Source organism: Hyperolius riggenbachi, chromosome 7 (assembly GCF_040937935.1).
Source record: "Hyperolius riggenbachi isolate aHypRig1 chromosome 7, aHypRig1.pri, whole genome shotgun sequence".
In the NCBI taxonomy this organism is placed as follows: domain Eukaryota; kingdom Metazoa; phylum Chordata; class Amphibia; order Anura; family Hyperoliidae; genus Hyperolius; species Hyperolius riggenbachi.
The window spans coordinates 260029149-260056394 of record NC_090652.1 but is presented as its reverse complement, the minus strand read 5'-3'; the positions used below and the strand labels follow the sequence as shown (position 1 = coordinate 260056394).

Below are 27246 nucleotides of genomic sequence, written 5' to 3'. Positions count from 1 at the left end.
GAAGTGGCCAAATATTTGTGGTCAAATAGTAAAACTACATCTACATATTTTTTACATTACATTTTACACATATAATAACATTAAAAATTAACTGTTTATTTCCCACATCAAAATATTACCCAATTAAATTTTTTAATGGAAAAAAAAAGACATAAATAGTTACCTAAGGGTCTGAACTTTTTAAATATGCATTTGAAGGGGGTATACTACGAACATTTTTTAAATGATAAGCTTGTAAATAGTGATGGATGCAAAACGGAAAAAATGCACCTTTATTTCCAAATAAAATATTGGCGCCATACATTGTAATAGTGACAAAAATTTAAATGGTGTCATAACCGAGACAACCGGGCACATAAAATACATAGGGCCATATTCTATTGATGAACTCTTAACTTAGGCGATGGGGGCATCGCCTAATCTTATAAAGCTTTAGACCCCCCCAGGTGGAAAAGAACTCACTTGGGCAATATAATTGCCCAGCGAGTTCTTAACACGTTATCCAAATACCCTTATCATGTCTCTGAGAAGCGATACTTCCCGACAGACATGAGCGTTAGCTTAGACCTGCAAAAAGCAGGTCTAAACTGGCTAACACACGTCGCCGCCGCAGCATCTGGAGGTCTCCTTTAATAAGGAGACCCCCAGAGCTCCCCGTCAACTCGCCGCACACTGTAGAAGCCCCCCATGTAGCTGCACCGGCACCCCTGCATACATACCACCGCAGATCACCTGACGCCTCTCGCCGCAAAATCCGTCATGTAATTACAGTGTATCTGACACTGTAATTACTGTGCGCATAGAAGGAGCCCGGGCAAAGCATCTTTGAATCTGCAGCCTGGGCTCCCCATTGGTCCGCTGTCTGATCTAATAAAATGGCTCACACAGCGGACCAATGGGGAGCCCAGGCTGCAGATTCAAAGATGCTTTGCCCGGGCTCCTTCTATGCGCACAGTAATTACAGTGTCAGATACACTGTAATTACACGACGGATTTTGCGGCGAGAGGCGTCGGGTGATCTGCGGCGGTATATATGCCGGGGTGCCGGTGCAGCTACATGGGGGGCTTTTACAGTGTGCGGCGACCCGACGGGGAGCTCTGGGGGTCTCCTTATTAAAGGAGACCCCCAGATGCTGCGGCGGAAGATGTCGGCGATGTTCGGCGGGCGAGTGCGCATGTGTGAGGAGTGAGGCCGTGGTGCTGATGGACATCACCACAGTGTAAACCTCCCTCCCCATCGCCCGGTAATAGGGAGCATCGCTCAGGCTTTCGCCTGAGTAATGCTCCTTAACGGTCGGCCATCGCGCAAAGGATGGCAAGGTGGTAAGTAGCTCGCATCTGCAAGCTACTTATCACCTTGAATAGGATATGGCCCATAGGTTTTAATTATGGTAGTGTGGATTATTTTAAAGCTATAATGCTCGTACTGCTAGGACGTAATCGTTCAATGGGCTCAAACACCCCAGTCCTCTGCTTCACTGAAACGTGGCTGAACGACACCATCCCGGACAACTCCCTCCAACTACCTGACTTCAACCTCTTCCGTGCAGACCGTGACAGCGCACTCTCCGGAAAACAGAGGGGGGGGGGGGGGGGTGGCATCTGCTTCTATATCAAGGCCACCTGGTGCACAAACACATCCATCATGGACAGTCACTGCTCCCCTGACATTGAGTTCCTACTCATAAACTGCAAACCTCAATATTCACCAAGAGAATTCTCCTCCTACGTTCTTGTAGGAGTATATATCCCCCCCAGTGCCAACACCAAGATCGCTCAGCGTACAATCAGCGACACCATCTCGAGGTGGGAGACATCCCTCCCGGACTCCCTCTTCATCGTCTGCGGGGACTTCAACAGCGCGAACCTCCACACAGAGATGCCTCGCTACAAACAACACATTACTTGCCCCACCAGGAATCAGAACACCCTGGACAATTGCTACACGGTCCTCAAGAAGGCGTATAAACCTATTCGCCAGGCTCCCCTGGGCAACTCTGACCACTGCCTAATCCATCTAATTCCATGCTACAGAAGGCACCTTGAATCATCCAAGCCAGTCCTCAGGACTGTGAGAAAGTGGACAGAAGAAGCTAAGCTACAACTACAGGCCTGCTTTGACTGCACAGACTGGGCGACTCTCGAGACAGCCTGCCTGGAGGAATGGACAGAGAACGTCATCTCCTACATCAGCTTCTGCGAGGAGCTGTGCATCCCCACAAAAACCTTCAGGGCCTATCCTAACAACAAGCCCTGGTTTAATGGCAAGTTACGCCGGCTCCGGAAAATCAAGGAAGAAGCACACAAGTTCGGGACACCAGAGGAATTCAAGGCAGCCAGATACACCCTCAAGCGTGAACTGAGCGCAGCAAAGAGAGACTACTCCAACAAGCTGGGGCTACGCCTACGCTCAAACAACACACGGGAGGTCTGGCAAGGTCTTAGGGCAGCCACAAATTTCAAAACTTCTCCCCAACATGCACCCCCGAGCCTCGAGCTAGCAGAAAAACTCAACAAATTCTACTGCAGGTTTGAACATCAACTAACCCTGGTAGGAGACCTGAGGGCCAACCACTGGGCACCCTCCATACCCACCCCTCCTAGTACTGGTAGTGCCCTCCCAGAACCGGCTGTGGTCCAGGCGACAGACGTACTCAGGCACCTCCGGAAACTTAATCCTAGGAAAGCCTCTGGCCCGGACGGCGTGTCATCCATGTGCCTAAGATCCTGCGCTAGCCAGCTAGCCCCGGTGCTGACCTCCATTTTTCAGAATTCCCTGTCGGCTGGCAGAGTACCCTCCTGCCTGAAAAGGTCCACCATCATCCCACTACCCAAAAAACCAGGTGTCACGGATCTCAACAACTACAGACCCGTGGCCCTTACCTCAACGGTCATGAAGATCCTTGAAAAACTAGTCCTCACCCATCTGAAAAACTCCACTAACACCCTCTTAGACCCACTTCAATTTGCATACAGAGCAAACAGGTCCGTAGAAGATGCCATCAACATCAGTCTGGCATACACTATGGAACATCTGGGCAGACCCAACACCTACGCCAGGATCCTCTTCCTGGACTTCAGCTCAGCTTTCAATACGATCTGCCCGAACATCCTGTATAACAACTTAGCGCAACTTGGGCTTTATGGTAATCTCTGCACATGGATCAAGGACTTCCTCACAAACAGGACGCAACAGGTCAAACTTGGTAGCTTCCTCTCCCAAACGAGGACTACAAATACTGGCGCCCCCCAAGGCTGTGTACTGTCTCCGATCCTGTTTTCCCTGTATACAAACAGATGCACCTCAACCGCAGACTGCATTAAGGTAATTAAATTTGCGGACGACACCACCATCCTTGGTCTCATCAGTGGGGAGGACGAGCGCACCTACCGCAGTGAGATTGAGCGAATCTGCAACTGGTGCAAGGACAACATGCTCGTCCTAAACGCTGCAAAGACAGTCGAGTTGGTTATCGACTTCAGGAAACGCCCCCCTTCACTCAGCCCAGTATTCATCGAAGGCACTGAAGTCACCAGAGTATCAAGTGTTCGGTTTCTGGGCACTACCACCATCACCAACGACTTGAGATGGAGTGTAAACACCACTAAATGCCAAAAGAAGGCGCAACAACGGCTGTTCTTCCCAAGACAACTCAGGAAGTTTGGGATGCCGCAGGAACTGTTATCAAGCTTCTACACTGCCACCATCGAGTCAATCCTGTGTTCATCTATCATCGTGTGGTATGGTGGAGCCACCACGAGCGACAGGTACAGACTTCAAAGAGTGATCAAGGCAGTGGAAAGAATCATTGGGTCACCCCTGCCACCTTTGGACCTCCTCCACGCATCCAGATTGAAAACAAGGGCATACAGGATCACAAATGAAGCGCACCATCCCGGCAGCCGCTTCTTCAACCGCATGCTCTCGGACCATCGTTTCAGAGCTATTTCCACCAAAACCTCCAGGCACAAGAACTCCTTTTTCCCCCAAGCAGTGTGCCTTCTGAATTTAAGTCACACACACAGAAAAACTAAATAGTACATCAGTGACCCAGGCCTAAATAAGCATGTACTTTTCCGCGGTTCCGTTGGTAGTTTTTGCACTACAATATCCTAAAGTCTTGTCTGCACATGTTTTGCCTGCACTAAATTGTTTAATTTTTCTTTGTCTGTTCGTCATTGCATGCTTTGCACTACTATGTTTTTGCCGCTTTGTACTATTCTCTATGCCGATGTGTACCACAAACAATTCCGAGTGTGGCAACTGCTGCACTTGGCGAAATAAATCTGATTCTGATTCTGATTCTAATGGCCGAAAACTGAGAAATAATGATTTTTTTCCATTTTTTTCTTATTAATCCTGTTAAAATGCATTTATAAAAAAAATTATACTTAGCAAAATGTACCACCCAAAGAAAGCCTGATTAGTGGCAGAAAAAACAAGATATAGATCAATAAATTGTGATAAGTAGTGATAAAGTTATTAGCGAATGAATGGGAGGTAAAAATTGCTCTGATGCATAAGGTGAAAAATCCCAGCGGGCTGAAATGGTTAAAGTCCTTGATAACAATATTTATAGTGTAAATTAATCATTTCTAGGCCTCAGTAAAAGCAGTTTCAATTCTGCTCACAAAGTTACCTTTAAAATTGTATAATGTAATTGTCACAAAAGCCATTTTGTATCCTGATGCTGTTTAACAATATATTTCCACTTCAATCCACAACCAGCTATTATTTCTATAGCTTCCCAAAATACCTGTTCAGATTTCTCTCTGTGTCTACAGAAGCAGCATTCCAGCTTTAGAAAGGACTTTGTTTCAGACATTGCATTATACATTAAGCATACCTCTTGAGACTAGATCTGTATTGAGAATACTAATATTACTGTACATTTATAGAGTGCTAGTGTATTTTCTGCAGACATTTACTGAGTACAATGAACAAGCCACATCAGTGGCGGTACCTAAAAGAGGCTCACAAACTAATTTCCATTCCATAGATCAGGCACAATTTGGTGGAGCCTAAATGGTATTTGTGATGGGTGGAAACAAAGCACAAGGAGGACATCACAATCTCCATGCAAATAGTATCTTAGTTAGGGATGAGCGAAAACAGATTCACAAAAAACAAAACAGTCCATGCATGTATAGGGGATAAACCTCAACTGAGCGGTCCCTGTGCCACCCCATTTCACCAATGCGCAGCATGCTGCTCTCTATCTTCCCAATACTTCCACCTTCACAGCCGGAGGGTCTACTATGAAAGAGGAAGTGTCAGAAAGACAGAGAGCTGTGTGCAGTACATCACCGTGAGGTGGTGACACAGGCAAGTTAAGCTTGTCAGCTGTGGTCTGTGCCCACCAACATGCTGGGATGATTTCCAGTTTCACAAAACTGTTCTCGCTCATCCTTAGTACTAGTTAGTATTTGATCTCTGGAATCTAGTACTGCTAGGAAAGAGAACAGGGTGCACCTACAAAAATTAGGCCCCCACCAGCACAACTTCAAAGCTCCCCCCATGCTTACACCTCATTCCTTTTCACCCCTGGCAATCCCCACAAACTGGGGGCATAACTGTCATGGGTCTGATCATAAGTGTGGCGCCTTCATGATCCCCACATCCATAGGAGGCGGGATAGTGGCGATGAATGACAGGCAGAGGTAAATAGCAGGCTAGCAACAATCTGCTTGTCGCTAGCCTGGCGCTTTTTTTAAGGGGGGACAGAAGAGTGGGGGGCTGGAGGCAAAATAAAAGGACACAGAGGCTGGACACTACACAAAACATGCCTCTGTGTCCGAATATGATTTGACAAACACCCCTCGGGTTCTCTTTAAAGATACAGTTAGAGTTAAAAGCACTTACATATTGTGGCCCCTGCACACAGCACACAAGTGCATACAGTATACTCACTCTCAGTAAAATCTGCACTGTTTAAGTACAAGCTGTAAAACTGTTCAATGCACTTGTATCATATAGTAAAATATTGCCCGTTTTCCAACCCCACCAGGTTTCACCATTACAGTGTCTTCAGGGGTTATACTGTATTTGGCATATTTTAACAATTTTGCAGCTTGCACTAAACAGTGCAGATTTTACTGAGACTTTGTATATGCACTTGGGTCCTGTGTGCAGGGACCCAAAATGGACAAATTATCAGATTGTCTAGTAATTAATTAAATGCTGTGCATACAAAATAGAGAAAATCCTCTGCTTCTCCTCTGAATACAGCAGAAGATTTTCTAAATTGTTTACATAGCTTAGTACAGCTTAAAGAGAACCCGAGGTAGGTTTGAAAAATACTATTATGACACAGAGGCAAGTGCTGTATACAATAAGCAGCCTCTGTGTCCTTACAGACTGTCTCCAGGCTCCCTCCGGGCTCTGCTGTCCCCCATAAAAAAACTGGCAGGCTAGCGACACGCAGATTGTCGCTCACCGTCTGTTTAACTAAGGCTGTCAGTCACTGCCGCTCCACCGCCTCCTCTATAGCGCAGCTCCCCACCTGTGTCCCTTCCCTCCCTGCCTCCATAAGCCGATTGGAGGAAGCTTAAGGAGGCGGGAAGGGAAGGGACACAGACGGGAAACCGCCCGATAGAGGAGGTGGGGAGCGGCGGTGACTGACAGCCTTAGGTAAACAGCCGGTGAGTGACAATCTGCGTGTCGCTAGCCTGCCAGTTTTTTTAATGGGGGACAGCAGAGCCCGGAGGGAGCCTGGAGACAGTCTGTAAGGACACAGAGGCTGCTCATTGTACAGTATACAGCACTTGCTTCTGTATCCTAATAGGATTTTTCAAACCCTCTTTAAGTAAATCTGATAATTTCGGACTGCAATGGCAATCTTATCAATTAGCTTTTAAGGGAAGTAGAAGTTTGGTATTAACCATGCCATAATCTTCAAAACCATTTATATATATTTTTTATTATTAGTTTTGTGTTGTGTTTAATGCTTTAAACAATAGATGGAAATTGAGAACCATCCCACTTTGTGTGAATCAACATTTATTGCATTGGTAGCTTCGCACCGCAACGCTTAAAGTAGGCTTTGGAGATACACGCGGCAATGCGCGGAGATCCCACTTCTGGCAGCAAGCCAAAGTATAAGTGAAGCTGTCTAGCACTCTCTTCCTGTGGCCGAAAAACAAATTTCACGAAAGTGTATTGAAAATATACGCTTCCGCGCATGCGCACCACAACGCGAACGTGAAACATTTTAAAATATGTGCGTCATCATTAACTTAAATGACATCCGATCACCGCATGTCACTGTGGATGTCGATCGGTAACCCCCTGCGGTAAAAAAAGGGCAACGCAACGCAACGAAAATGTCCTAGTTTTAAATGGGCCTCAGGCTCAGAGGTAAATAAAGGTTTTGCACAAGTCACATGACCATCAGTTCCCAAACTTTTTTCTTCTGTAATTTTAGGCAGTAGGTGAAGAGTACCATTTTTAAATAAAGTTTTTCATGCAGTAACTTCACACACATGTGAACTTATCTGTGTTTTGTCCAGAGCCTTGCGTTGTGTGCCAAACATAATCCCTGTTGGTGGCTCCGGAACCAAAGAGCATAAATAATTCCATTTGCCTCTGTGAAGCTTTAATAAATAAAAATAACAGACGGGCATAAATAGACGCCCTAGTTTATAACTGCGTCTTTTGACTTTCTTGTCACAAAAAAATGGTAACTAAGAGGAGATGGGCTTATTTATATTTTATCGGGCCATTAACCCTCTCTGCTCTGGAACCAAAGACGGTTATATAAGCGCATTTAGCCGCAAAGGAAACAGAACTCACCTCTTGTCACTGTTTATTAAGGATGCAGATTTCTGTTAACTCAGTCAGGAAACCAACGTTTGCTTCAAAGACTCCAAGTCACCACATAGGGGTTTATTGTAGCCTGAGTTCCCACCTCCACAATATGTAAATTCATTTACAGGTGCCCCTAACATAGGCATTCTGGCGGACATTTGAAAAGGGCTCCTGGAAAACAGGGCTCCTGATATAGACAAAAAAAGCCAGATTTGGCTACAAAGGGCATCTGGTGTAGACAAAATGTCAAATTCGGCTACAAAGGGTGCCTGGTGTAGCAGAAAAAAAATTACTGGGCTATAAAAGGGCTCTGGATATAGCCGAGAAAAGTGATTACTATGACCTAACTTCTCCCTACTCTCACACAGAACCCTCCGCTGGTGGTGCCTAACTCTAACCCCTCCCTGCTGGTGCCTAATCCTAAGACCCCCTACTGGTGCCTAACCCCCCTGATGGTGCCTAACCCTAACCCCTCCCTGGTGGTGCCTAACTCTAAGACAGCTTCTGGTGATTATTATGACCTAACTTTTCCCTACTCTCACACAGAATCCTCCCCTAACCCCAACCCCTCCTGCTGGTGCCGAACACTAAACCCCCCCAGTGGTGCCTAACCCTAAGACCCCCCACCCCCCGCTTGTGACGCCTAATCCTAACCCTCCTCTCTGCACCCCCAAATCAAAAATTTTAGCTATAAAAGGGCACCCTTTTGTAGCAGAATCAAAAACCTTGTAGCCGAATCAAAAATATGGGCTACAAAGGGGCGCCCTTTTGTAGCCGAATCAAAAACCTTGTAGCCGAAATAAAAATATGGGCTACAAAGGGGTACCCTTTGTAGTCGAATCGAAAACCTTGTAGCCGAATTAAAACTCGGGAGCCCTTTTCACCACCTTGTAGCCCATATTTGCAGAAATAACATTGATGTCTATGGAGGAGCCCTTTTAATACAGATGGCTCAGGAGCCCTTTCCAACGGAAGCAGTAGATTTGGGCGCATGAGACAAGTGGACAAAAAGGGCGCCCCATTCACTTCCATTATAAATATCGTTTAATGGGCGCTGAACGGGGAAAATAAGGCGCCGGAGATTTTTAAGGATTTATAACGGCGCCCGGAGATTTTTAAGGATTTATAACTATGTTTGTGATGATTTAAGTTTACAAAATGAGCCCGTGACGAATAACGTTTATGAAGATAATAAATCACTATTTCTAAAACATTTCTAACACATTATTATCCACCCAAAAAAATAATTTACATTTTTTTTCTTTACATTTTTTATTTATTAATGTCGGTAAAATATTATTATCCATAGGGGGTTTTAGGTTTACGCACCAACAGGGGGGTCTTAGGTTTAGGCACCAACTGGGGGGTCTTAGGTTTAGGCACCAACAGGGGGGTCTTAGGTTTAGGCACCAACAGGGGGGTCTTAGGTTTAGGCACCAACAGGGGGGTCTTAAGTTTAGGCACCAACAGGGGGGTCTTAGGTTTAGGCACCAACAGGGGGGTCTTAGGTTTAGGCACCAACAGGGGGTCTAGGGGTTAGGGATAGGTACAGGGAGGGTTTTTAATAAACGAAAATATAAGTTTCACTTTACAAACAGGGAAGATTAACGTTTTAAGAATTGCCGATCTCATACACATTATTTAGTGATTTATAAATTCTTAAAACACTATTTATAAACGAAATTCTACACAATAATTTCTATAAACGATATTTCCATTTATCGTTTATACCACGCGCCCTTTTTTCCCGACGCCCTTTTCGTACGTACGCCTTTTCAACTGATTCCGCATTCTGCGGAGAGAACGTACAAACTCTTTGCAGATAGTGCCCTGGCTGGGATTCAAACCAGGGACCCAGTGCTGCAAGGCAAGAGAGCTAACCACTACGCCACCGTGGTTGGATCTTTGATTTCTACATCAATTTAAATATCAATAGAAATTGAAATCATCCATACATTGACTAGTGTGTGGGCAGCTGTAACATGCACACATGTACACCACACACATACACCATGCACACACATACATATACACTATGCACACAGACCCAAAAAAATACACTCCTCCCCATAAACATACAGCATGCAGACACATACACCACACACAGATGCATACACAGATACACCACAAACAGCAATGCACATAGATACACCAAACGCATATAGACATACACCATGCACACAAACACACTGTGTACAGATCCACTTACTCTATACACACATATAGTGTACACAAATGCACATGCCCATGTCCAAATACATTTACTCCATGCACACACATACACGTATACAGTGCACACACATGTACTGCACAGAGCACGGCCATGGGCGTCCACAGAAAATTTTCCAGGGGGGGGGGGGGGGCAAAAATGGGGAAGTGGGAGGACGAAAAATGGGCGTGGCCATGAACCACAATGTGGGTGTGGCCACAGGCGGAGACAAATTTACATGAACTTAGCAATGGTGGGACATTAGACTAGGGCTATGGTAGGGATTAGATTGTGAGTGCCTCCGACGCAGGTGTTCCCCAGTTTAGGTAGGGACAGGGAAACTTAAGCCATGCAGGGGGTGTGGCATTAAGCCACACATCAGATTTTGCAGGAGGGTGCCAATGGGTGGGAGAGGGTGACAATGGGTGGGATGGGTGCCAGTGGGTAGGAGGAGGGTGCCAATGTGTGGGGAGGACAGCAGAAAGGCAGAGAGAGACAGCTAAGAGGGAGAATGATAGCTGAGGGGCAGAGAGAGAGAGCAGAAAGGCAGAGAGAGAGAGAGAGAGAGAGAGAGAGAGAAAGAGACAGCAAAGAGAGACAGCAGGAAGGCAGAGGGAAAGAGACAGCAAAGAGAAAGCGCAGAAAGGCAGAGAGAGAGAGCAGAAAGGCAGAGAGAGACAGCAGATAAGCAGAGAGAGAGAGAGACAGCAGAAAAGTAAAGCGAGCATGCAGAAAGGCAGAGAGAGAGTGAGAGACAGCAGAAAGGCAGAGAGTGAGCAGAAAGGCAGAGAGAGCTGAGAGTCAGAGAAAGAGAGACAGCAGAAAGGCAGAGAGAGAGAGCAGAAAGGCAGAGAGAGAGAGAGAGCAGAAATGCAGAGAGAGAGAGCAGAAATGCAATGAGAAAGACAGCAGAAAGGCAGAGAGAGAGCATGCAGAGAGGGAGAGAGGGAGACAGCAGAGAGAGAGAGAGCTGAGAGGCAGAGAAAGAGAGACAGCAGAAAGGCAGAGAGAGAGAGAGAAAGCGAGCTGAAAGGCAGAGGGGGAGAGAGAGACAGCAGAGAGAGAGAGAGAGTTAACAAGAGAGAGAGCAGAAAGGCAGAGAGGGAGAGAGAGACCAGAAAGGCAGAGAGAGAGAGAGAGCAGAAAGGCCGAGAAAGAGAGACAGCAAAAAGGCAGAGAGAGAGAAAGAGACAACAGAAAGGCAGATAGAGAGAGAGCAGAAAGGCAGAGAGAGAGAGAGAAAGAGACAGCAGAAAGGCAGGGAAAGAGAGACAGCAGAAAGGCAGAGAGAAAGAGACAGCAGAAAGGCAGAGAGAGAGAGCCGAGAGGCAGAGAAAAAGAGACAGCAGAAAGGCATAGATAGAGAGAGAGAGCAGAAGGGCAGAGAGAGAGAGAGAGAGAGAGCAGAAATGCAAGGAGAAAGACAGCAGAAAGGCAGAGAGAGAGAGCAGAAAGGCAGAGAGAGAGAGCAGAAAGGCAGAGAGAGAGAGAGAGAGAGAGAGACAGCAGAGAAGCAGAGAGAGAGGGAGGGAGAGAGGGAGACAGCAGAGAAAGAGAGCTGAGAGGCAGAGAAAGAGAGGCAGAGAGAGAGAAAGAGAGCTGAAAGGCAGAGGGAGAGAGAGACAGCAGAGAAGCAGAGAGAGAGAGAGAGCAGAAAAGCAGAGAGAGAGAGAGAGAGCAGAAAGGCAAAGAGAGACAACAGAAAGGCAGAGAGAGAGACCAGAAAGGCAAAGAGAGAGAGAGCAGAAAGGCCGAGAAAGAGAGACAGCAAAAAGGCAGAGAGAGAGAGAAAGAGACAGCGAAAGTCAGATAGAGAGAGAGAGCAGAAAGGCCGAGAAAGAGACAGCAAAAAGGCAGAGAGAGAGAAAGACAGCAGAAAGGCAGAGAAAGAGAGACAGCAGAAAGGCAGAGAGAAAGAGACAGTAGAAAGGCAGAGAGAGAGAGAGCTGAGAGGCAGAGAAAGAGAGACAGCAGAAAGGCAGAGAGAAAGAGACAGCAGAAAGGCAGAGAGAGAGAGCTGAGAGGCAGAGAAAAAGAGATAGCAGAAAGGCAGAGAGAAAGACACAGCAGAACGGCAGAGAGAGAGAGAGAGAGAGAGAGAGAGAGAGAGAGAGGGAGAGATGAGAGGCAGGGAAAGAGAGACAGCAGATAGGCAGCGAGAGAGACAGCAGAAAGGGACATCCAAAAGGCAGAGAGAGAGCTGAAAGTCAGAGAGTGACAGGAGAAAGGCAGAGAGACAGAGACAGCAGAAAGGCAAACAGACAGAGAGAGAGACAGCAGAAAGGCAGAGAGAGAGAGGCAGACAGCAGAATGTGTGGGTTTGCTCTGGGCACTCCGGTTTCCTCACACATTCCAAAAACATACAGATAACTAAATTGGCCCTAGACTGTGATACATACACTACACAATATATAGACATATGACTGTGGTTGGGATTAGGTTGTGAGACCTTCTAAGGAACACATAAGTGACAAGACAATTTACTCTGTACAGAGAGAGGGAGAGACAGCACAGAAGACAGGAAGAGAAGAGAGATGAAACAAAATACATTATTTGAGGGCAAGATGGGAGAGAAAACAAGTCAAGCGTGGTCTGACTGAGGGACAACTAAAGAGAACATAAATTAGACAGGCTGGGACAACGCATTCCTCAGAAGCTTCCATGTCAGCTTATCTATGTTATATTGCAGCTGACTGTTTGCTTACTTTTCCCAGTCTGTGTGAAAGCTCTGGTCCTGCTCTGTCCCTTTGGCTCCGCAGACACTCACTCGCAGGCTCTCAAGTCAAATCTCCCGGCAGTGAGAAGACGCTCAAGTGCGTCATTCAAGCAGCCAGGAAATAGAGGGGGCAGGGCGGCACAACTGATGACAACACCACGAGAGGGAAAGATACAGTAAAAGAACAAAAACAAAACACTGGCGTTACTGATGGGCACTTCAAGAATGGGAACTTGAGTGGCCCCAAAGGCTGCATGGCTGTATGTCTGGCAATACGCTGAGAGACTGTCCCCCTGAGAGCTGTCCCTGACTGGCGGCTTGAAACTTCCGGGTTCGGGTGGCTAGGGGGAGGCAGCAGCTGGCCAGGGGGTGGCGCATGCCCTATTTTGCCATATGTGCGAACGCCCATGAGCACGGCACTGACTCCAAGCATCCTCATGCACACACATACACCATGCATGCACAAAAACCTCAAACACCCATGCACACAAATACAGCACATAAACCACATGCAAACATCACACACACATATGAACATACAACACACACACACAGACATTCACCATACACAGACACACAGAGACATACACATACAGAGTCACACACCCAGGCATACACATACTGTACTCCACATCCACATCCACCGTCTACACACATACACTGAGCACAGACACACATACATACACACTGACACCACATGCACCCATGCATGCACATACACCACGCATGCACGCACACACACCAATGACGCACACACACCCATATGCCTTGCACACACAGATCACTTCACTCGTATCCTCACAAGTTTGCCTCAGTCAGCAAAAAGTCTAGAACCAGCCCTGCATGCAGTGGCATAAGTAAAGAGCTTGCAAGTCTTGCATGGAGCCCCAAGCACTCTATCAACACTTAACCACTTCACCACTGAGGTGTTTTACTCCTTGAACACCAGAGCAATTTTCACCTTTCAGCGCTCCATCCATTCATTCGTCTATAACTTTATTATTACTTATCGCAATGAAATGAACTATATCTTGTTTTTTTCACCACCAATTAGGCTTTCTTTAGGTGGGACATTATGCCAAGAATTATTTTATTCTTAATGTGTTTTAATGGGAAAATAGGAAAAAATTTGGGAAAAAATATTATTTTTCAGTTTTCGGCCATTATAGTTTTTAAATAATGCATGCTACTGTAATTAAAACCCATGAAATGTATTTGCTCATTTGTCCTGGTTATAAAACCGTTTAAATTATTTCCCTATCACAATGTTTGGCGCCAATATTTTATATGGAAATAAAGGTGCATTTTTTTCAGTTTTGCGTCCATCCCTAAATACAAGCCCATAGTTTATAAAGTAACAGTGTTATACCCTCTTGACATAAATATTTAAAAAGTTCAGTCCTTAAGGTAACTATTTTGTTTATTTTTTTATTGTATTTTTTTTTTTTTTAAATAGAAAAAAAAAATTGGGGAGTGTGGGAGGTAATGAGTTAATTTATTGTGTAAGACAATGTATTTGTATGTGTAAAATACTTTAGGGTGTAGTTTACTATTTGGCCACAAGATAGCCACAGTGAGTCTGTTTACATGCGACCTGTAAGCGTCCGGAAGGACGCTTACAGGAAGCAGTAGGAGGCTGGGAGAATCACAATGATCGCACTGTTTCTAATAGAAGCAGCGGATCATTGCGGGGGCTTAGATCAACGAACGGGAATGGATTTTCCCGTTCATTGATCTCCGGGCGAGTGGGCGGCGGCGTGTACGAGCGGCGGGTGCACGCGCACGAGCAGCGGAAGCGCGGACAGCGGCGGGAGCGCGGAAGGTACGGATTTCTCCATCCCTGGGGGTTAAAGGATGTAAAAAGGGACGGAGAAATTCGTACCGCCGGGGGTAAAGTGGTTAAGGACCACGGGCTTAAATCCTCCTAAGGACCAGGCCATTTTTCACAAAATAGGCCACGGCAGCTTCGAGGCCTCGCTGCAGGGCCGTACAACTCAGCACACAAGTTATTCCCCCTCTTTTTGCCCACTAACAGAGCTCTCTGTTGGTGGGCAATGACCGCTCCCCCAATGTTGATTTTTTTTTTTTCACAAATATTTATATATTTATTTTATTAATACATTTTAGTATTTTTAAAATATTTTTTTCCCCAGCCTTCCCTTCCTCCCCCCGCTGTCCCCAGTACACTGCTGCCATACATTGCAGCAATGTACTAAGTAAATAGACGGCAGTTCCATCGTCTAACAGTCTCCTAGCAGATCGCAGCTGTGAGACTGAAGGCGGAGGGGAGCTCCTCATCCAAGCGGAGATGCGCGCCCAATCTCCTGCAAAACACGTCCCCAGGACCTTACACCGATCAGCATTAAGCGGACCTGGGGCTGCCACCGTGTCCATGCCATTTGGCATACAGCAGTCCTGAATAAGTTAATATGGAGTCCCAAAACCTACCAAGGACAGCTGTAGTGTCAGAAAGGTGTATTTAGAATAAGGTAACAGTTTGTTAAAGGAACACTATCAATACCCAAGTTTTCTAAAATGACAATGTACAAACTACTGTGTGTCTAAGTAGCTATGTAAACATTTTCCTACTTTTCATGTTCAATATCAGAAGCCTCTCCTTATTTGACAAATAAGGAGAGGTTTTAAACGTAACCTATCTGTACAATTTGGTGAGGCCCTCTGGGCAAAGTATTTCTATTACCAGTACTCCTTTTTTGGTAGTGAAATATAAATATCAGAAGCAGAAGCTTTAATTCATTGTGTGTAGGATTTAGCTCTATTGGAACAAATCATTCTCAAAAGAGGTGTCTGCCTCAATGCACAGCCAGTGTTGTTTTTTTTATCATATCAAACTACAGAGTATTTTTCTATGAAAGCAAAAAAAAAGTATGAAAAGCTGTGGTGTCAGGTTTTACACACAGTTACAAATGTTTATAACAAGGTACATTTCCTCTGCTCTCTGCAGACAGCTCAGTCAGAGACACAGGGCACAGGCAGCTGCAGCTAGTGAGAGCTTTCTCACCCACAGGGTTAACAGATGTAGTGTGAGGGATTCCCCCTCCCCTCATGTTTCACTGTGCCGCCAGATTTGGCCAGACTTGCCATCAGTTAAGAGTGAAAGGAATTTGTTACAGTAAACAGAAGAGATAAGCAAGTGAATTGTATACATCATTATTTACCAGCACTTAAGGAATTCTTTCAATGTCAGATTAAAAAAAAACATGTTAATGGATATTGTTCCTTTAAGGATTACCACTACACAATGCACATACAGGGGTAGGCATTACCAGTATAGCTCTAATGAAAAGCTAAGAAGATGGATGAACGAGGGCCCCTACTGGGCCCCTCTGGTCCAGGGGCCCCAGTGCAGTCGTAACTTCTGCATCCTCTAATGCTACACTACTGCATGCATGCAATGCAGACACACACATCCACACATAAGCATACATCCACACATAAATATGAAATGGTATTTTCAGTGGAAAAAAGCCTAAAAACTTCATAAAAGTTAAATGACTAAATCTATTGCCAGCGGCAGCCTAATAAGTGCATATTTACTATGCAAATTTGGTTTTCAGTAGCCACCAAAGGACCTTTCTGAAGTGCATTTAATCTGATAATGTTTGAAAGAGCTTAAATGCTCTGTGCCCAGACAACAAGCGGCTCTGTATATTTCACTCTCCATTAACAGAGCCTGACGCAGTCTCCGAATCCACCGCCGCGATCTCCCCTAACAGCCTTGGCTACCATAGAAACTCAGCTATCAAGGCTGTGTAATATTTTTTTTAAGAAAACTGTTCCTGACAAACTACAGCTTCTTCCACACAGAAGCTTATTGAGAGATCACAACATAATTTTACTGAACAGATGGACCAGTCTGAGGGATGCCGCTGTGAAGGAAACCTGAAGGGACAGAATATGTGGCAGGTGTTATGACTGGATTTCTTTTACAAATGCTACTTTCCTGGATGTCAAGTCCTACCTCTGACGTTATCATTCTCTGAATCACTGAATAAGGACCGGTGTATAAAACAGAGGTTCCGGACTGACTCTGCTGGCTGCATGCTTGTCCCAGGCCACTGACTCAGACGGGAGCCTGTGCTTCAACAGTACAGTCAGCCAGGAAATTAGCATTTGAAACAGGCCTGGACTTACCTCAGGCACAAATGTTCTGGCACCCTAGCACCTTAGATTTCGCCCTCCATAAACCTACAAACCCCTTTCAAACCGCAGCATAAGTGTGCTGGCTGTCCCAGTTGTCACTCCTCCCTTACTTCTCTTGCCTGTCATAGGTAGCTACAGGTGCCCCTTAGTATTAGGTAGTGGGAAGTACCCTCAATATTAAGTAGCTAGAGAAGCCCCCTAGTATTAGGTCCCCTTTGTCAAGGCAAGAACACAGAATGGTAACCACGTGACACATTGGTCACACTGGTTACCATTCTGTGTTCTTACCTTGACAAAGGGGACTCCTCGGGGCCCCGGAGTGAATTGTTGGTTATGGAATGGAATTGTGTCACGTCTATGGAATAAAAAGCAGACTTGGGCAACATGTGAGTGTGCGGATCTTCTGAATTTACTATTGACTGTTGTTTTGGTCCTGCACCTCTACAGTGGTCTGTGATTCTTCCTCGGATTACCCCTAATATATTAGTCTGACAGCGCGGATCGATTAGGAGGGAGGTTGGGGTTCCGACAGCGTGTGTGTGTCGGGGGGGGGGGGGGGGGGATGAGAGGCATAGCTCTCAACTGTCCCTATTTGGGAGCCCTGTCCCTCTTTCCTCCTCATTTGTCCCTCTTTCAGACCTTTGTCCCTCTTTCTATTTACATATACAGGATCTTCTCAAAAAATTAGCATATTGTGATAAAGTTCATTGTTTTCTGTAATGTACTGATAAACATTAGACTTTCATATATTTTAGATTCATTACACACAACTGAAGTAGTTGAAGCCTTTTATTGTTTTTCTTATTGATGATTTTGGCATACAGCTCATGAAAACCCAAAATTCCTATCTCAAAAAATTAGCATATTTCATTCGACCAATAAAAGAAAAGTGTTTTTAAAACAGAAAAAAGTCAACCTTCAAATAATTATGTTCAGTTATGCACTCAATACTTGGTCGGGAATCGTTTTGCAGAAATGACTGCTTCAATGCGGCGTGGCATGGAGGCAATCAGCCTGTGGCACTGCTCAGGTGTTATGGAGGCCCAGGATGCTTCGATAGCGGCCTTAAAGGGATACTGTAGGGGGGAAAGCTTCATGGAGATGAAGATTTCATTTTTCAGCACGACTTGGCATCTGCTCACAGTGCCAAAACCACTGGTAAATGGTTTACTGACCATGGTATTACTGTGCTCAATTGGCCTGCCAACTCTCCTGACCTGAACCCCATAGAGAATCTGTGGGATATTGTGAAGAGAAAGTTCAGAGACGCAAGACCCAACACTCTGGATGAGCTTAAGGCCGCTATCGAAGCATCCTGGGCCTCCATAACACCTGAGCAGTGCCACAGGCTGTTTGCCTCCATGCCACGCCGCATTGAAGCAGTCATTTCTGCAAAAGGATTCCCGACCAAGTATTGAGTGCATAACTGAACATAATTATTTGAAGGTTGACCTTTTTTTGTTTTAAAAACACTTTTCTTTTATTGATCGGATGAAATATGCTAATTTTTTGAGATAAGAAATTTGGGTTTTCATGAGCTGTATGCCAAAATCATCAATATTAAAACAATAAAAGGCTTGAACTACTTCAGTTGTGTGTAATGAATCTAAAATATATGAAAGTCTAATGTTTATCAGTACATTACAGAAAATAATGAACTTTATCACAATATGCTAATTTTTTGAGAAGATCCTGTATTTATTTCTCTACTAAAAAATGTGTTTGACTCTAAACTTTATTCCCAACCTTTAAATTGATATATTACTAATTTTAAAATTTGAATATGAAGGAAAATGAACCAGGATAGAAAGGACCAGCGTGGTTTGAATTATAAAACAACATATTTTTCTTATGAAATCTTTATGGTATGCGTGACTAGGGGTGTGATGGGCGGGGGCAGTAGTGTGGCAGGGGTGTGGCTTAAGTGTACCTCTTTCTCATCTCAAAAAGTTGGAAGGTATGGGGGGGGGGTGGCAGCCGGCTAGATTACATTTTTCTGTGGGATCCCTCCCTGGGCCCACCCACTGGTTGCTGTGCCCACCCACTAGCCCCAGTATAGGTAGCCAGGTACAGGTGGTGCCCTCAGTAAAGTTAGCCAAGTATAGGTGGTGCCCCAGTATAGGTAGCCAGGTGTGGGTGGTGCCCCAGCAGGGCCGGGCCGAGGCAGAGGCTGGAGAGGCTCCAGCCTCAGGGCGCAGTGTAGGAGGGGGCGCACAATTCATTCAGCTGTCATTCCCAATTGTGTTTGAAGCAGAAAGAAATAAGAAAAGGGGATACATGACAGTGACTGCAAGCCAGATAACTAGAGAATAAGGTGTTGGGGAGGTTGGGGGCACCTATTAGTCTAATAGCAATCAGTGTGTGAAGGCTGGGATGGGAGGGATGGAGGGGCGTACTTTGCTGTCTCAGCCTTGGGTGCTGAAGGACCTTGTCCCGCCTCTGTGCCCCAGTATAGGTAGCTAGGTATAGGTGGTGCCCTCAGTAAAGGTAGCCAAGTATAAGTGGTGCCCCAGTATAGGTTAGCAGGTATAGGTGGTGCCCTCAGTAAAGGTAGCCAAGTATAGGTGGTGCCCCAGTATGGGTAGCCAGGTATAGGTGGTGCCCCAGTATAGGTAGCTAGGTATAGGTGGTGCCCTCAGTAAAGGTAACCAAGTATAGGTGGTGCCCCAGTATAGGTTAGCAGGTATAGGTGGTGCCCTCAGTAAAGGTAGCCAAGTATAGGTGGTGCCCCAGTATAGGTAGCTAGGTATAGGTGGTGCCCTCAGTAAAGGTAACCAAGTATAGGTGGTGCCCCAGTATAGGTTAGCAGGTATAGGTGGTGCCCTCAGTAAAGGTAGCCAAGTATAGGTGGTGCCCCAGTATAGGTAGCTAGGTATAGGTGGTGCCCTCAGTAAAGGTAACCAAGTATAGGTGGTGCCCCAGTATAGGTTAGCAGGTATAGGTGGTGCCCTCAGTAAAGGTAGCCAAGTATAGGTGGTGCCCCAGTATAGGTAGCTAGGTATAGGTGGTGCCCTCAGTAAAGGTAACCAAGTATAGGTGGTGCCCCAGTATAGGTTAGCAGGTATAGGTGGTGCCCTCAGTAAAGGTAGCCAAGTATAGGTGGTGCCCCAGTATAGGTAGCTAGGTATAGGTGGTTCCAGTCCCAGTATAGGTAGCCAGATATAGGTGGTGCCCGAGTATAGAAAGTCTGCTGTAGCGGGCTCACTCATCTGCTCCCCAAATTCAAGAGCTGATGTCACTCTTCTCTGTCACCAGCACATGCGGCCCTTCCAGCGCTTTTGGGGCGGGGGGGGAGCAGGGCCCCCAGAAGCCCTGGGCCCCTCACTGCAGTGTCAATTGTACCCCCCTGATGGCTGCCCTGGGTGGGGCCCCAGGTTACCTTTGCCCCGGGGCCCCATCGGTAGTTGAATTGGCCAGGGGCGTAGCAATAGGGTGTGCAGAGGTAGCGAATGCATCGGGGCCCTTGAGCCAGAGGGGACCTGCCTCAACTACAGTATTAGCTCTCTATTGGTCCTGTGCTGATAATAATCACTTCTATAGATACTTTGAATAGTGGTGATCATTAACAAACTGTTCCCCATCCCCTTCTTGCACCTCTGACACTGCGGCTGCCATTGGCAGGTTTTGGGGCACCGTATCAATTGTTATGTATAGAGTGCTTGGGGGCCCCATTGTAAAACTTGCATCAGGGCCCACAGCTCCTTAGGTATGCCACTGAACCTGGCCCTGGTTGTTTATACAGGAGCACAAAACTGCTGTTTATTCAGCTATCAGGGAGTCATTCTTCTTTTATTCCCAATTTCTTAAATATTGTTATTTTCTGGCACAATGCATTCTATTCCATCTAATTCAGAGCTGAGTGCGATACTAATCCTTTAGCAATGTGATCAGATTATTGCACACAGAGCACTTTATGTACTCAATATTCTTATTGACACAGTTGATTTATGGCCAGCAGAGGGAGCTCTTCAGATTCAGTGTTGTGGAACTCCAGAATGTCAGTTTTTTACTGTTTTCCCAGCCTGACCACCCAATTTGTAACTGTAAAGGGGAAAAGGCACCATAGCGATGGACGAACTGACCTTACAAGAGACTCACAAGAAATAATCAGCCTGCAGATTTTTTTGCCAGCAGACGTAGAGGAATGATAAATTGGAGAACAGAAAATTCAGATTAATACAACTGAAGCTAAATTCCTCCCTCCGGTACAGACATTTGTTAACTTAGAGACTTGGAACTGAAAAAGTAATTTGCAAATGTTACTCTGCATGGTAAGCAGCAAGCGTTTCCTAGGTACATGTTGCTATATTCATGAGAGTATGAAGCGTAGATAAAATAAGACATTATGACAAGTCCACCTGCGACGCAACTGGAGGGTTAAACAGTTTGTGGAGATGCTGTCATACATCACCAGCTACCGCAATGGTTTCATCCAAGCCTAAACCTCCTATCCAGATGCTAAAGCAGGACTCTGCTCAGAAATGGCTCTTTGATAGGTGGCATTGTCACATCATGTCCTTTAAAGAGGAACTTTAACGTAGCACTGAACTTCATCCCAATCAGTAGCCGATATCCTCTTTCCCATGAGAAAGCTTTACCTTTTTTTTTTTTGAATTATCAGTGAGGTCTGTATGGCTGATATTGTGGTGAAACCCCTCCCACGGTGTGATGTCATGACCATGGTCCTGACAATTTGCTGTCTGGGAACCTCGTTGCATTTTGGGAAATAATGGCTTTCAGGGAAAGGAAAGATTTTACAATGGGTAAACACTGAAATCATCTATAAATTAGTACTATTGTAAACAATAAGCTATTTTATTCAGTATGTTATTTTCACTACAGTTCCTCTTTAACATACCCAAGCGTTCTGCTCCTACTTAACCACTTGAGGACCACAGTAGAAAACACCGCTAAAGACCAGGCTAATTTTTGTGAAAATGACCACTGTAGCTTTAAAGAGGAACTCCAGTGAAAATAATGTAGTAAAAAAAGTGCTTCATTTTTTACCATAATTATGTATAAATGATTTAGTCAGTGTTTGCTCATTGTAAAATCTTTGCTCTCCCAGATTCACATTCTGACATGTATTACATGGTGACATTGTTACTGTGGGCAAGTTATGTAGCTGTTTCTAGCTGCTCTGGCTGTTACAGACAGCTTTAAACAGCCATTTCCTGTCTGTGAACATTGTTACATTGTGGCAGTTTGCCCAGAGTACTGCGGTATTCAGAGCCTCTTGTGGGAGGGGTTTCAGCACAAAATTAGTCACACAGCGCCCCCTGATGGTCTGTTTGTGAAAATCATTCTATTTCTCATGTAAAAGGGGGTATCAGCTACTGATTGGGATAAAGTTCAATTCTTGGTTGGAGTTTCTCTTTAAGGCCAAGCTGCAGAGCCGCACAACACAACACACAAGTAATCCCCCCCTTTTCTCCCCACCAACAGAGCTCTCTGTTGGTTTGGTCAGATTGCCCCCTGGATGTTTATTTGTAATCAATTGTTTGTTTTTTTAATACATTTTCCTAATTTTTTAATTTTTATATATTTCCCCCTCCCTCCCCCGCTGGCCAATCCATGTGATCAGCTGTCATGGGCTTCAACCTATGACAGCCAATCACCGCCGACAGTCAGGAGGGGACAGCCGTGTCACACGGCTGCCCCCAGTACAGCACTGCTGCTGATCTCAGCGCAGTACATGTAAATAGACTGCGATTATGCCATCTAACAGTCTCCCGAGCAGCGATTGCCACTTGGGGGCTGAAGGCAGGGCGGAGCTCCGACCCCCGAGAAGGAGATGCGAGTGCACCCTGCACGCGATCTCCTTCAGTAGCCGGCTCCAGGACCTGATGCCAATTGGCGTGAGGCGGTCCAGGGGCTGCCGCCGGGGCCACGCCCATTGGCGTGAAACGCTCCTAGGATAGTTAAAGGAATTATCAGGCATTTTTAAAGAAAATAAGTGCTACTTACCCGGGGCTTCGTCCAGCCCCAAGCTCCCAGCATGTCCCTTGCCGCAGCTCTGCCATCAGCCGTTCACCACAGCTACCTCCCGGTCCCCGGCGATGACGTCAGGATGACCGCCAGGTCGGCCTGTACTGTGCCTGCGCAAGCGGCACTGTCAATCACCGCCACGTGGACAGGAGCGTACTGCGCAGGCGCAGTCTGCTGCTGGGAGCTTGGGGCTGGACGAAGCCCCGGGTAAGTAGCACTTATTTTTTAAAAAAACGTCTGATAACTCCTTTGAGTGGAATGTTATGAACATACTTAGTATTGTTTTTAAAGAACAATTGTATTTTATTTTTATTTTATTTTCTAAAGTCATTTTTTTAATATATATGTACATGATTAAAGCTGTATAAAACCCTGACATAATAATCAATAAAAACATGTTTTCCTACTTTTTATATGCCATACGGTTATCATATTTGCATTTGTGCATAAGTATTATTATTCATTTAGAAATTACAAGTTCCCAAAAGTACAGGTTTTTTGCTTTGAGAGCTGCCTTTGCATTTTATTCATAACTGGTTTTATTCATGTTGAATTGAAGGCAGAAATGCTTTAAGTTTCTGTCTGTGTCCAGGAACTTCTGCACAGTCAGAGAATGTGTCACATTCCTCACTTGATACAATTTAATAAACACAAGACAAGACAAATAACATTTATATCGGGCTTTTCTCCTGGCGGACTCAAAGCGCCAACACAAGATAACATTATCTTCACTTCGGATGCGTCCAGATTTCTCTGCACTGAACTTTCAAGCCCTGTGTGTACCTAATTGAATGCTGTTCTAATAAAAAAATGGTGGTAGTATATAATATTCTGTAAATAATTTCTTAGAGCAAAGAAGAAATGTTGGGTTTCATTCCCACGCTTCCAGATTTCTGATTCATAGCAAAGCTGCACCTGGGATTTGTATCTTCTAAGATATCCTTACTTTCTTAACTCAAATAACATTGACCAGGGATCAAGTTGGGGTTTAGTTGCCATACATAGTTGTATAAAGACAAAAGATGGTCCGCAACTTGTCCACTTGGTTTAGTGACTTTATTAAAGAGAACCCGAGGTGGGAATTACTTTTACTATTGGGGCACAGAGGCTGGTTGTGCGCACTAAGACCAGCCTCTGTTGCCCCATCGTGTGCCTCCATGTCCCCCCTGCTCGCCGCTATACCCCCCGCATTGCTGGCGACACGCAGCGTGTCGCCAGCTCAATGTTTACCTTGCGCTGTCAGTCAGCGCTGCTCCCCTGCCTCCTCCGCATCGGCGCACCCGCCCGTGTCCCTTCCCTCCCGCTGATAGGAGGGAAGTGACGCGGCGGGTGGCGCCGATGCGGAGGAGGCGGGGGAGCGGCGCTGACTGACAGCGCAAGGTAAACATTGAGCTGGCGACACAGCCAGCAATGCGGGGGGTATAGCGGCGAGCAGGGGGGACATGGAGGCACACGATGGGGCAACAGAGGCTGGTCTTAGTGCGCACAACCAGCCTCTGTGCCCCAATAGTAAAAGTAATTCCCACCTCGGGTTCTCTTTAAGGACGTATCCAGCCACACAAAGCCAACATGTTTTGGATCCGAAGGTCCTTACTCATGGCTAAAAGGTACAACACAGCACACCTACGATATACATGTGCATATACACCCCACCCTAAGTAGGGGTGGGGTAAGGAGGAGGATCCCTCCACAGTCCGCCCATAAGACGGGCAGAGAGATACCCCTCATTTACAAACAGTATACAGTCATCTAAAATCACAATAGACACAATAGACAACATAACAATAAGTGTACAAGTCTAAAAGCATAGACAGTAAATGTTAAAAACCTATAAGATAAATGGCACACCTGAAAGCGATAGACAATATAGACCATTGTCACCATACTAACTAGAGAGAGCACGGAGAGCCAGAAGAGCCAAGGGAGAAAAAAGACCCCTCTAGTGGGTGACGAGTGCCAAATCCCATCTAGAATTCAAACCCGGTGGCTCCTAGGACGTAACTTGAAAATCCAGAGGGCTTCCAAAGCCAGCAAGCGCCTATAGTGGTCTCCCCCTCTCCGTGAAAACCGTACACGTTCCAGACCATGAAAGGAAAAAGAGGACATATTGCGCTGGTGTATAGAGATGTCGCGAACCTCCGATTTTCGGTTTGCGAACCCTGTTCGCGAACCTCCGCGAAAGGTTCGGTTCGCGAAAAAGTTCGCGAACCGCAATAGACTCCAATGGGGAGGCGAATTTTGAAAATTTTAAAAAATTCTACTGTTTAGAAAAATGATAGAAAACATGTTTCAAGAGCTCTAATACCTAGAGGCACACCTGATTGAGTGAAATACACATCACTGCTGGAGGACCCACCCTCCCTCCCTCCCTCCTCCAAGCAAGGTCCTTATACCATTTGACTCAGTTGTCTGCCTACACTAATTAGTTATGGGACAGCTGCTACACACTCTGCTAGGGAGATTTTAATTAACCTCTTGTGGGTCCCCTCCTCCCTCCTCCCTTCTACCCTTCTACCTATTCCCTCCTCCCTCCTACCGCAGGGAGGAGGGTCTCTTCTGCCAGGGAATTATACTATTTTAAAAACCAGTATACATCATACCATGGCTGGGAATCAAACCCAAATCTCACTGTGTGGTGGGCAAGTACACTAACCACTGTACCACTACAGTAGTAAGTGAAGCTGGCCTAAAATTTACCATCTATGCTCAATGCAATAGAAACAGGTTGCTTAAAGGGAACCTTAACTGAGAGTGATATGGATGTTTCCTGTAAACAATACCAGTTGCCTGGCAGTCCAGCTGATCTTTGTGACTGCAATAGTGGCTGAATCACACCCTGAAACAAGCATGCAGCTAATCCAGTCTGACTTCAGTCAGAGCACCTGATCTGCATGCTTGTTCAGGGGCTGTGGCTAAAAGTATTAGAGACACAGGATCAGCAGGCGATTCAGGCAACTGGTATTATTTTAAAAGGAAAAATCCAAATCCTTCTCCGTTTAGGTTCCCTTTAAGGATTTGTAGCATAAAAGCCAACTCACATTGGCTGAGATTTGAACCTGGGTCTCACTGTGTGGTGGGCATGCACCCTAATCACTGTACCAACTGAAGCTGGCCTAAAAATTACCATTTATGCTCAATGCAATAGAAACAGGTTGCTTAAAGGGAACCTTAACTGAGAGTGATATGGATGTTTCCTGTAAACAATACCAGTTGCCTGGCAGTCCAGCTGATCTTTGTGACTGCACTAGTGGCTGAATCACACCCTGAAACAAGCATGCAGCTAATCCAGTCTGACTTTAGTCAGAGCACCTGATCTGCATGCTTGTTCAGGGGCTGAGGCTAAAAGTATTAGAGACACAGGATCAGCTGGCGATTCAGGCAACTGGTATTATTTTAAAAGGAAAAATCCATATCCTTCTCCGTTTAGGTTCCCTTTAAGGATTTGTAGCATAAAAGCCAACTCACATTGGCTGAGATTTGAACCTGGGTCTCACTGTGTGGTGGGCATGCACCCTAACCACTGTACCAACTGAAGCTGGCCTAAAAATTACCATTTATGCTCAATACAAGAGAAAAAGTAGACAAGACAAATAACATTTATATCACACTTTTCTCCTGGCGGACTCAAAGCACCAGAGCTGCAGCCACTAGGGCATGCTCTATAGGCAGTAGCAGTGTTAGGAAGACTTGCCTAAGGTCTCCTACTGAATAAGTGCTGGCTTACTGAACAGACAGAGCTGAGATTTGAACTCTGGTCTCCTGTGTCAGAGGCAGAGCCCTTAACCATTACACCATGCAGCCACTGCTTACAGATATGTAGCCAGACATGGCCTTCTCTTTTGTGTTTAACAGTTGTCCAAAGAGAACCCCAGATAGCCAGGTAGATTCATATCTCTCTCTCTTCCTAACACTGCTACTGCAGAGCCATTATTCCACAAGGCAACCTAGGCAGATGCCTGAAGGATGTCCAAGGGTCTGACTTTCACCTTCTTTCTCCTTCTTCTCCCTTACCCCTCTCCATAAAGTGGACCTCCACTGTAAGTCCTAAAGTGAAAGAGAGCCACAGTGACACTATGACTGTACACCCTCTTTTTTTTTTTTACTCAGTGCAGCAAAAGCTGACTACAGTACTTAATTAAAGGGAACCTTAACTGTGAAAAATAAAGAGTTTCACTTACCTGGGGCTTCTACCAGCTCCCTGCAGTCATCCTGTGCCTGCACTGGTCCACCACAATCCTCTATTCTCCTGCCGCCACCTAGTCTCTTTTTCGCCGACTTGGAGTGGGCGGGCCACTGTGCCTGTGCAGCCCTGGAAACGCATATCTTTGCTCGCGTTGCCGTCCACAATAGCGTCCTGCGCCT

At 45.7% G+C, this 27246-nt stretch overlaps 1 protein-coding gene across 6 annotated transcripts in view; it reads left to right on the top strand.

Moving 5' to 3' along the window:
• The window catches only part of XIRP2 (xin actin binding repeat containing 2), a 686858-nt gene that overhangs the window by 539400 nt on the left and 120212 nt on the right, over positions 1-27246 (top strand). Inside the window, exon 1 of one of the 6 annotated variants that reach the window (XM_068245603.1) lies at positions 20991-21167. The exons of the other annotated variants lie outside the window; for them this stretch is intronic. The gene's annotated coding sequence lies outside the window, so the exon portion shown is untranslated. Of the gene's footprint in view, positions 1-20990; positions 21168-27246 lie in introns of those variants that run through there. 6 annotated transcript variants of the gene reach the window in all.